The sequence below is a fragment of the Lissotriton vulgaris genome, chromosome 6 (genome assembly GCF_964263255.1).
Source record: "Lissotriton vulgaris chromosome 6, aLisVul1.2, whole genome shotgun sequence".
Taxonomy (NCBI): Eukaryota; Metazoa; Chordata; class Amphibia; order Caudata; family Salamandridae; genus Lissotriton; species Lissotriton vulgaris.
In genome coordinates, this window is record NC_141694.1 from 1,283,357,044 (window position 1) to 1,283,369,167 (window position 12,124).

General features: G+C 47.0%; 1 protein-coding gene across 2 annotated transcripts in view; it reads right to left on the reverse strand.

Moving 5' to 3' along the window:
- The window catches only part of FNDC1 (fibronectin type III domain containing 1), a 1,121,378-nt gene that overhangs the window by 100,339 nt on the left and 1,008,915 nt on the right, over nucleotides 1-12,124 (reverse strand). The gene's annotated exons all lie outside the window — the stretch shown is intronic.

Sequence of the window (12,124 nt, forward strand, 5' to 3'; positions counted from 1 at the left end):
ACGCTGCCCTGCGAGGCGGAGCTGGAGCCTGAAGAGAGAGGCCAGCAGCAGGTGACCCTGTCCCTCCAGCGACTGCGAGGGAGCCAAGAAGGGGCCGAAGCAACGAGCGCTGAAACGCTCGAGAAATGGTAACCGTTCGCGCTGAAACGCGACTCCCGCCGGATGCGTGCAACCTGGTGCACGCCGAAAGAACAGAAGTCGGGAGCCCACTCCGACTTTGCCTCGCACCCCAAAGTGAAAGGACACTGCCCCAAGCGGAGAACGCTGCCCCAAGAAGGTCCGCTGGTAAGCGCCGATGAGCGTGTGGAAATCGGAGCTCGAGTGGTCTCCGACGTTGGAAACCTCACGCCCGATGCGTGAGCTTCGGCAAGTTGTCGCTGAGTGAACGCGGGACCTGGCGAAGCGAGGTGGGAGCCCACCCCAACCTCACCTGACTGTGGCAGCTGCTGAGGAGAGCTGAATCCTGAAGTGTGCTGCCTCCTGAGGTCGACTGCCGGTGAGTCCCAATTGAAGTAGCTGGGTGCTGAGTGAGCAGAGAGAAAGCCTTGTATGCAGATAGCAACGGCGGCCATCTTGAAGTCAGGCAGCTTTAAGGACAGACCCATTGGTTATTGTGGGGCGGCCATCTTAAGATCAGGCATAGTGATTGGCCAGCGAAAAACGACACGCACGAGCTGCGAAAAGAAGCATAACAAGTGTGAGATAGCACAAGGGACCAAAAATAAACAAGCACAAGCAAAATTAAATAAATATTGAAAGAGAAACAACCGCAGTTAACCCGTCCAGGCACCCGCGAACAGGTTGATCAGAGTCCCTGGAACCCCTAACACTGACCACAAGAGGGAGCATGGGTCCCAAGTGGCAAGAGTGGCTTGAAGACTTCGAAGACTACATTGAGGGAACTAAAGTGACTGTCGATAAAGAGAAATTGATCGCTCTCCGCAACCTGGCAGGTCGAGAGATAAGCAAAATAATCAAGGATCTTCCCCCTGCAGATGCCGGAACCTATGACAAAGTACGTGAAGCGTTGAACAAGAAATTCCTCCATAAAAGAAATGTAGACTATGAACGTCATGCGTTTCATCAAGCGCGCCAAGGGAAGGACGAGACGATGAGCGCATTCATCACCCGAATGCGACGGCTATCCAGACATTGTGAATTCGACACCTTTTCAACAGATGCTGCCATAAAATCGCAAATCATAGATGGGTGTCACTCAGAAACTCTCAGGAGGCGGCTGTTAAGAAAACCCCATGAACTAGACGACATTGAAGAAATGACTCGCGTCTATGATCACGCCGAGGAACATGCCACCAACATTGAAACAGGACGCTACGTGAGTCATGAACAAGTGCGTTGCGTCCAAGCCAAAGGCAGCAGTCGAAGAAGCTCGAAAGACAAGCAGTGAAGATCACAACCGTCGTCTCATCACAGATATTCAGAACACAGGAGGCGAGAACCTGGGCGGAGGGAAAGGAGACCAGAGAGGACAAAAAAATGCTACAGATGTGGATATGACTACCCTCATGCAGATGCTTGCCCTGGGTCAGAGATGTAGGAAATGTGGGCGGACGAACCACTTCGAAGCGATGTTTGGGGAATATCACAAAGAGAGGCGAAGCGAAACAACAAGGTCGTCTCGTTCTGACACCAGAAAGCATCACATAAGAGCCCTTCAAGGAAAGACCACATTATCCTCAGGCTCGTCACACTCCAGCCGAGAGTCGCGAAGATCCCGATGGGAGCGTAGGTCACCGTCCCGGGACTCCAGATCATCATCCAGAGACTCTGAACACACAGTTGAATACGTGAACATGATTGCGGACCCCGACCAACTCAAAAAATATCCACGCTTGGACATAAAAGTAGGGAACCATGACACTAAATTTGTGCTAGATAGCGGGGCGTCGCTGAACTATATCCCGGTCACAGAATATGAGAGGATGAGCCCTAAGCCTCCACTGACGTTTGCACCAGTCCGAGTTTTCAATTGGATGTCCAAGAGACCACTTCAATGCTTGGGAAAATTCCCAACCACACTCAAACACGACGCCATCACCATACCGGCGGTCATACATGTCATCAAGGGCCCAGAGGCTGACTGTCTACTCAGCCTGCCAACTGCGGAGCGTCTCCGCCTTGTTGAGATCCTCTTCAAGGTCAATGATGACCAAGACATTGTCGGCAAGTTTTCCAGGCTGTTTCAAGGACTAGGGAAAATGAAGGGCTGTCAACTACATCTACACATCAATGAACAGATCAGGCCTGTGGCACAGCACCCTCGACATGTACCATTCCATCTCCAGAAAGCCGTTGATGATGAACTACATGACTTCCTGTCAGCAGACATTATCGAACGAACGGATGGTCCGACCCCATGGGTATCGCCAGTGGTCATCGTGCCCAAGAAAGGCACCACCAGCAAGGTGAGGCTGTGTGTCGACATGTGATTGCCCAACACTGCGATTGAGAGATCACCATCCTGGGCCGCATCTGAGCGACATGATCTCTGCTTTGAACGGGGCGAGGGTGTTCTCGAAGCTGGATTTAAACAAAGGCTATCACCAGCTGGAATTGGACGTCAAGTCCCGTTACATCACGACATTTGCAACCCATTGAGGACTCTTCAGATATAAGAGACTGAGTTTTGGTGTCTCATCAGCCGCGGAAATTTTTCAGGAGGCGATCCGGCAAATCATTCAACATATCCCTAATACTCTAAACTACAGCGACGACATCCTTGTGTACGGCTCTGATGTCCGTGAACATGGCATAGCACTTGATCGCGTCTGCCACGCCCTGCTAGATGCGAACCTGACATTGAACAAAGACAAGTGTGAGTTCCACCAGTCCACTTTAAAATTCTTTGGCCACATTTTCTCGGGTGCAGGGATGAAACCCGATCCGGATAAGATAACGACTCTGAACAACACCAAGAGTCCTCAGGATGTCAGCGAACTAAGATCGTTCCTAGGGATGGCCAGCTACTGTGCCCGTTACATCCGAGATTATGCGACCATCAGCCATCCCCTTCGCATCCTCACCAAACAAGGCCAACCATTTGACTGGACGCCCCAGTGTGAACAGGCGTTCAGAGAGATCAAGCATGCAGTGGAGTCTGCCGACAACCTCTCGTATTTCAATCCTAGACGGAAGACTGAAATCACTGTAGATGCTAGCCCTGTGGGGCTGGGGGCTATCTTAGCACAATATGACAATGACTCTGACCAGCGGCGCATCGTTGCTATGCCAGTCGCAGTTTGTCCGATCCTGAAAGGGCATACTCGCAACCTGAGAAAGAAAGCCTTGCAGCGGTGTGGGCATGTGAACATTTTCATGTTTTATCTACGGCAAGCACTTTACTTTGATCACCGACCATCAGGCGCTAGTCACCATCTACGGCAACCCCAGATCCAGATCCAAAATGCCTCCGAGGATCGAGAGGTGGGGACTGATACTTCAGGAGTATACTTTTACCATTGTTCACAAACCCAGGAAGGCTGAAAACCTGGCTGACTATATGTCCCGTCATCCACATGCATCATCGGACTCCAACCCTTCCATTGCCGAGGAGTACATCCACTTTGTGGCCGACCAAGCATTGCCACCTGCCATCCCCATGGAAGTTATCCGAGAAGTCACAGCGCAAGATGTTATCCTGCAAAAGTACTTCGCAGGATTCAAACCAACCGGTGGAGACATGATCCTCAACAAGAAGACAATGACCCGGCGGTCAAACAGGAGATGCAAGCATTCAGACACGTCTGTGACGAACTGTCTGTTACCACCGATGGAATAATACTACGAGGTCAACGGATCGTGGTCCCCAATCAGCTACGGCAAGGCGTCATCGACCTTGCACATGAAGGCCATCTAGGAGTAGTATCAACAAAGCGAGCTCTCAGGGAACGCGTGTGGTTTCCCCTCCTCGACCACCCTGAAAGATTGCCATCTGTGCCAGCTAACCACCAAAGGTGACCCACCGGCCCCATTGCAAATGACCACCCTACCCAATGGAGTATGGCAAAAACTCGCCATGGATTTCTACGGGCCACTATCCTCTGGCAAATACGTGGTCGCCATAATCGATGAATACTCACGATATCCAATCGCGCAATTCGTGCCATCCACAAGCGCCTCTAGCACTCTCAAGGTGCTCGATGAAGTGTTCACGCAATGGGGTGTCCCCAGAGAGGTGAAAACGGACAATGGACCTCCGTTCAATGGGCACGAGTTCAGTGCGTTCGCAAAACACCTGGATTTCAATCACCGGAAGATTACACCTCTTTGGCCACAGGCGAATGGCACCATCGAAAGATTCATGGCCACGCTCAAAAAGACATTCCAGCACGCCACGGCTGAAAAGAAGGACCTGCAAGTGGCTCTCAACGAGGTCCTCAGAGCCTATAGGACAACCCCTCATTCAACCACTGGACATTGCCCTGCAACGCTGATGCTGGGGCACCATATGAGGAATCGCATCCCGACTTGGGAAGGGGCCTTGCGAGCAGTATCACCAATCCGCAGCCATCTAGAAATGATGGCGACTGATAAACGCAACAAAGACAAGATGAAATCATATGCTGATGCCAAAAGACGAGCACGATCACCATCCTTGCATGAAGGAGACTACGTGCTTGTCAAGCAAGACCAACAATAAAAACTGACTGTTGATTCCGAGATGAACCTTTGCTGGTCACCCAATAGAAGGGTACCATGCTAACTGCGGAATCTGATCAACGGCGAGTTACCAGGAATGTGTCTCACTTTAAGAAATGTCCTCGGACCTGAAAGTACCTTTGGAGAATGTGACTGAACTACTTACTCCGGAATTATCAGACCAAGTTGACCAAGAGAGTAAGGGTCAGCAGAGCAACTTCCTGATAAACGAGAATACCGGGCCCATGGCTACGCGACCCTGCCGAGACGTCCAGCGACCCCAGAGACTCATTGAGGGGATATGAACTAGCACACTGTTCTGTTTGTTTTATTAAGAAGAGGGGAGATGTTATGTGGTCAGCAGTCTAGTAGATGGGGTGGGTGGAGCCAGCTGGGTGGAAGGGAAGAGGAGGAGCGTGGACAGGATGGGGGTTAGTTAAAGTAGGGACAGGGACCTGATAAGACATAAGTAATAAAGCTCTCGAATAGTTATCCACGTGTCTGTCTTTATTATATAAGAGACATGACAGGTAGTACAATATCGAGCTCACCAAGAAGCGTGAAAAACAGCACTGGAACCAATGTGCACTAGCACAAGAATTAGATAACATGAAGGAAATATTGATTAATGCCTTGCTGCCACCAAGTGTAATAGGGAGACCAACTAAGCTGGTCAGCAATGTATAGTGTGCAGAGACCAGATGTACACCCTAAAGATATCATAACCATTATAGACACAAACTGTGTACATCACTGGTGGCATCAGCACAAGCTTTCCGTGCAGGCAAATAAAGTATTGACAGCAGCAGAACAGTCTTCCCTTATACATCAATCATGGAATGCATGGACAACAGCATTGCAAACTACGCCCACACCAGTTCTTTAAATGGGCCGGTACTGTCCGGTACTGAGTACCGGCACTTTTCCATTTTTAGACGGACAGTAGATGCCCTTCTCAAGAGAGACTTAATACTTTTAATTGGAGAGTATAGGCACTTCTCAGAAAGAAGTAGGTACCCAACCCTGGTACGGCACTTCTATTTTTCCATCTGAAGCTTCGCCCACACACGGTGTACATTGGAAAATGGGTGGTTCAAGCTAAACACAGGATGTGAGCTAGAGGGAGAGGGGTGAGGGGGCAAGAGGAACCCCGGTGCCAGCGCACCAGCCTGGGTGAGAAGCTGGACAACACCTCTTGTCGGAGGTGAGTCAGTATCCAGTCCAGTGGTTGCTGCTGTGTCAGCTGAAGGCAAAAAGGAGAAGTCAGGGTGTTTGTGGACCCAGCTCATGGCATGTGACCAGGGTGCATGCAGCAGAGGGCGAAAGGGTGCCAGGAGGAACTCAGAGGTGACCCATCGGGAAGGACGGGCTGAGACATGGGGACGCTCTGCTGAAAGTTATTGCCTGATGAACTACACGAAGGTGTAGAGAGAAGGAACACAATGTCAGATCCCAGGATCCACCAACAGGTGGCGTGAGGCAGAGGGGCCCAACTATTGACCGTCATATCAAAGGGACAAGGGGTTTGTAAGAAGACAGAAAAAGGAGAGAGGAGCTCCCAAATGAAGATTTTGCCAGTGACCTTTAGGAGTTAGAATAATATTTCTCTCCTACTGAATGCAACGCAATAACAAGACACAATTTCTTTCTTCCAACATGTGTTTTTTTTTTTTTGGGCGTCTTGCTCTATGACGTCATCAGGGCTGTTGGACGTGGAGATACCATGGGTATTCACTTCAAAGCAGCACGGACTGAGTGCGGTAGCGCTTTAGTGAGCCATCCGGCCACTGTAATAACATGGGCCTGGACCGAAGGTTATAAATAAAGGGAGCAACAACCATTGTGGCTGTCGTCATCACCCATAACTAAAATGTACATGTGCATTTGTTTCCCCCGTTGTAGGCCCATCATTAACGTTAGTCGCACTATTATATTGCCCCCCAAGTTCCCCCGCCACATTGGCAACGAAGAGGTACTGTGCCCACGACATACCTGGTCATTGCCGCTGACAGGTATGTGGCATGAAGGAGAGGAGAAAAAACAGTGGTACATATTACCGGGGTGTCAGGAACATATCCAGGCTTCGGAGCAGCAGGCGGCTGTGGAAGCGGCACCACCACCCACCAGCACACAGCGAGTAGGTGAGGTAGTCGCGAGTCAGAAGGGCTGCGAATCGCTCCGTGCGTCGGCGGAGGCCGCGAAGGGGGAGCAGCCTGAGGGAGGTGCCCCATGTGAGGAGCAGTGTCTCAGGAGTGTGTGAGAGGCCTGGCGGGCCAGGGAGACACTGCCAGGCCCCCGAGCGGTCTAGAAGTGTATGCGTGAGACCGCACACAGTGAAGGAGGAGTGCTGGGCAGAAGAGCACGATGGGGCACAGAAGGAAAAAAAAGAAGAAAAGAAAGTCAATATGTGCAAAGTGCCCCAGAACAGAATGGCGGCAGGCTGAACACAAGGAGACACTAAACAAGCGCTCACCATTCCTGCTGTTTATTTTTGCATCGCGCTTTCACTAAGTGAAAGCACGATGCAAAAATAAACACGCTGCGCCCTGTCTCCTATTGGGACAGCCCATCCGGACTGGATCTCATGCCCCCTTGAGATAAGAAATTGCTTCACGACAGCTGTGCAGCAGGCGATCCAGTCCGGATCGGCAGGACCAAAAGGCGAAAGGGAGGCAAAACAAACAGCTCATTTCCAATGGCAGGCCGCCGTTTAGCATAAACGGTGATACCAGCCAATGGAAATGAGGGGCGGGGCTTCAAGCCCTCTTCTCAATGTCCTTGTTGACAATAAATCTCGCCTAGCGAGCAGCACGCTAGGCGAGACCTAAAAAGCAAGGAAGAAGAACTAAAAAGTCAAGAAAGATAGAAAGAAAAAGAAAAGGGAGAAAGAAAGAAGGCATACCTTCAAAACAGAACAGTTTAAAACGGCCACAATCTTTTATGCTGTGAAATAGCAGAAGCCAGATAAACAAAGGACACTCCAAAAGCACTTTACAACACCATTGGGAGGAAACAGTAACTGGTAAGGCTGGAATGTGCCTTGGTTACATCAAAAGCGTCCTGTTTTTACATCAGGTGCTAAACACAAAGACAGCACTAAAGTAATTATGAAGAGAAAACAAAAACTACCTTGGGTGTAAATGTTCTCCTTTATTAAAGAGAAAAATTCAATCACTGAAAGTGATGTTAAACAGTGGCTTAAGTAAGATTACCCATTGCCGCATGCTGTATGATCTAGTGGGTGGAAGCAAAATGTGAATGACAAAACAGCAGACCAATGACAGCTGGCTTTCAGTAAGTATATTGTACGTATAGTTTTAATTAAATCAAAAGGTCTTGGATAACACCAGACCTTAAGACGTAAGGGGCTGCGTGTGGAAGCGCTCACATATTTATAGACAGTCACTGCTCAAAAATGTTGATAAGCCAATCTCCTTATTTTGTCTGTTCTGCCTTTATAGACTTTGGGCTTATATAAAAGGCCAGTATTATATTCTGCCCCCTTCAAATGTCATGAACTTCTTCAGCCTTCGGCACTCTTTAAGAGTTATTTGTATTCCAGATGGCCCACATAACATATAGTTATTGTGCCCATCAGGATTATCGGTATTGCAGAAAGGTATTTCCTGAGCACTCTAGATACTGTAGCAGCAGGTAATTGTATTTTCTGTAGCAGATTAGCTAGAGCCATTAACATGCCACTCATAATGACTGTTTCACAGTCTTAAATTGGTGAAAGAAAAACACCTTTCCTCTTGTGTTTTTGTATGTTTGCATGGTTCAATTATTTCCTTGGGATATTATTTCAGGAAATGGCAGATTAAAGTGTATTCTTAATTGCTTGCTAGCCACCAATGTGCATAAAACAGGTCGAGAACGCCATGCTTGCAACAGCATGCATGGTATGATTACAAAGCTCTGGGATTAGTATTTGAAATTCAGCAGCAACTGGGTAGCTTCTTGTAATTTGCTGCTGTGAATCCCTCCTCCAGGAATGGCACAGCAATAGTTTGTCATTGCTGATGCTCAAGCCAGAACCAGAAATACAAGGGTGAGGATCCATAGTATTCACTGCAAACATTTGCTTTCTTGTGTGATTTAATGTTTATCATGATTGTACCTAATCAGTGAATTAATAGGTACAGAGGTGACCTCTAAACAATTAATTTTTTTTAAATCACGGAATCAGATATTTTACCAGTTCTGAATCTGAAAATCATCGAGAATATACTATAGCGGTGGCATAATAGATATCAGCATTTTTTTATTTCTAGGAGACAAAAAGGTTTTCTAAATTAAAGAAAAAATGATCGTAAAATCTGCAGCTTGTTAAACTTACACTGTTAAGGGGAATCTACAGGCAGTTGTCAGCCTCAATTCCAAAACGACAGCTTTTATGACGTGCAAACCTTTGATCAAAGGACAGATTAAACAAGAACAGATTTACTGCTGACATCCTCCGTGGAGAAAATTATTTGCAGAAAGCTTGACTTATCCAGTTCATTCCTCTACTAAGCATCACAGACACAGCTCATAAAGATTCTGCTATTGAACATGTAATCCCCTGGTATTTTGGCTGTCTCATTCCACTTTTATTACATTCCATGTGTTCCCTCACCCCTGGTTGGTAAGGCAAGAGATTGGCGTTTTACTATTAATACAGGGCATTAAGATAGTCTGTTTTAGCCATAGGTGTTGAAAAGCTTTTAAAATGAGATACTGTATGTTATCTAATTTGTTTCCTTGTCACTGCTAATGGGATGCAGGGGAAAGTGGTTTGACCCAGCTCTCAGTCAAGAACTCTGAATTATGCTAGCAGGGGAGGGACGAGACTAAGGGGCACATGCATCAAAGGAAATTGCATACGCAAATGGTGCGAATCGCAAAATTCGGCCGTTTGTGAATGCAATTCCCATTTTTGGGATGCATTAACATTTTTGTAATTTTCGCAATTTAGGAAATCGCAAAAATTGCAATTTCTTAAATTGCGATTGCATTTAAGGAATCTCAAATTGAGATTCCTTAAATGCAATGCATCAAACTCTAAAAATTTGCGAATTCGCAAGTAAGGGGAGCCAATTACCATGAAGTTGACCTTCATGGTAATTTGCGAAAACTTTGAAAAATGCACTAAAGTGCATTTTTCAAAGTTCCATTTTACACACACACATGCCCTTGGGGCATGTGAGTGTCCAAAATGTACTTCTAAGCAGATTTCAGGGGTGCAACAGGGTGTCCTTTGGACACCCCTGCACCCTTGAAATTGCATTCTTAATTTGCGAATTTCTAATGGTGAATAGCAAATTAAGAATGTCTTTCCATTCATTCCTATGGGCCTCTAGGCCCATAGGAATGGATGGGGAGGTATTCCTTAATTGCGATTCTCAATTAGAGAATCGCAATTAAGGAATTTTAAGAAATCGCTATTTTTCTAGCGATTTCTTGATGCATTGCAGTTTGCAATTCCTTAATTGCGATTCCTTATTTTTCGCAAATAAGGAATCGCAAAATGCAATATTGATGCATGTGCCAGTAAGGCCTCCATTACAGATGCCCCAGAGGATGCTGCTTTTTTATCACTCCCAATAAAAACCAATATCACTAGAATCGAAATTTAAAATAGCAACTATTACCAAGTATGTTGGTGAAAGTGGGTAGGAACGTATTGCTTGCATGTAACAGCGTCATTACCCCATAGCGTCTTGGAAGTTGTAGTTCAGCTTTTTCACACAAAGTTAATAAAAATGTTTTCGGCTAATGCTGTATTTCGAAATCGTATCTCTAGATACCAGTGTTTCAGGATTCCTCTCTCATCAGTAGAGAATATTTATGGGTTGCTGGACATGCTGCTAGTTTTCTCGGGTATAATCCCACTCATAGCGTGCTGGCGTTCCAAAGCTTTTCAGCTTGGGGGCGGCTCACAAGAACCTTTTAACAGTCCAAGTGGGTAAGGAATGCAAGGCTTGCATGTAACAGCGCCATTACTCCATAGTCTTGGTAGTTCTAGTTCAGTTTTTCACACAAAGTTCATAAATATTTTTTCACCTTTACCAAGTATGATAACTATAGTACCACCTGTAACTGCCAGCCTTCTGTGGATTCTTAATTAACAAGGCACGTGTAACAGAGTCGTGGTTCCCACAAATAGGTGCTGGTGTTCACCACTAGCAACAACCTGCACAAAGTATACAATGCACCCAGATACTCACGTGCTGAAATGCCTTCTTCTTTCTCAGTGCTAATTTTAAATCTTCCATCATCGAACACTTCTGCTTGTGTCACCTGTCACCTTGCTGTCTTCCATTGCTCCCACAAGGACATCTCTAATCACTCCACTACACATCTGCCTTAGCTTCTCAGTTGCCACTCAGTTGTCTTATCCCCTTATCGCTTAAAAGGACAGTCCTCCCCCACCTCACTTGTCATAAACACGTCCTGCTCACCTACAAATCCTCCACCGTGCAGCGCAACGCTTCAGCTCCTTCCCAATCTCTTGCTTATGGCCAAAGTTGAAATGGGCTTGCTTTCCTTCTTCAAGTTCTTTTTCTGAACTGCACGCCTGCTCCTTTTTGGGCCATTCATACTTGTGCCCCGTCAATGGGACTGATATAGAGGTGGGCGGCAAAGGAAAATCCTCTGATTTGTAGAGTAAATAATACATCTTCTGTTAAGGATTAACTGCTAATGGAAAGACTTTGGTGAAATGATCCCTGTCCTGAGATCTCTAGCGTGGAACTAATTCTGCCAGAAGATTCAGGGCGCACTTACAAATTGCCTTTAGTGGGGGTAGGGGATCGAGGTGTACCGCTCAAACTAGGCGTTTCCTGTGTCTCCCAGCTTAGAATGATCTGAACTGCAAACCCTGGAACTGACCATTTGGGACCGGGAGGTAACGGGCCGGGACCCGCAAGCTGAGTTGTGGGGGCTGTGGGCAACTAGTGCGCTCTGCTCCCACCCGCCATTTCACTTCAGCGTGGAGGGAGGAGAAAAACGTATAAAATATTCTCTGTACACCCACCATCTCCTCCCAGCACTGCTGCCGAGAGAAAAGGCCCCTCACACAGTCGCAGCCTACTCTAAGGAGATGGTAAATGTGTGGATTGGGCATATTATTTCCCTCTGAAGGAGGACAATCACGCAGAATTGAACTCGGTATTCCCCGGTCCGCATGTTATTTCCCATTCTGTGGGGGATTCATTTGTAGTCGCCAGATGTAGGTACATGGATAACTGGTATCTCTCCAGTTACATCTAAGGAACTTAAAATTAGCCCTCAGTGGGAATTAGACCAAGGAAGACTTCACCACCGTTCCCCAAAGGAGGATTTACTTTGTTCTACACAAATCAGAAAATGTTTCATTTCTGCTCAACTATAAATCATTTAATATACCAAGTTAGAGAATTTTACTGTGGCTCCTAATCCTTATATAACCTAAAGCAAAGTTTTCTGAAACACAAGATGAAAA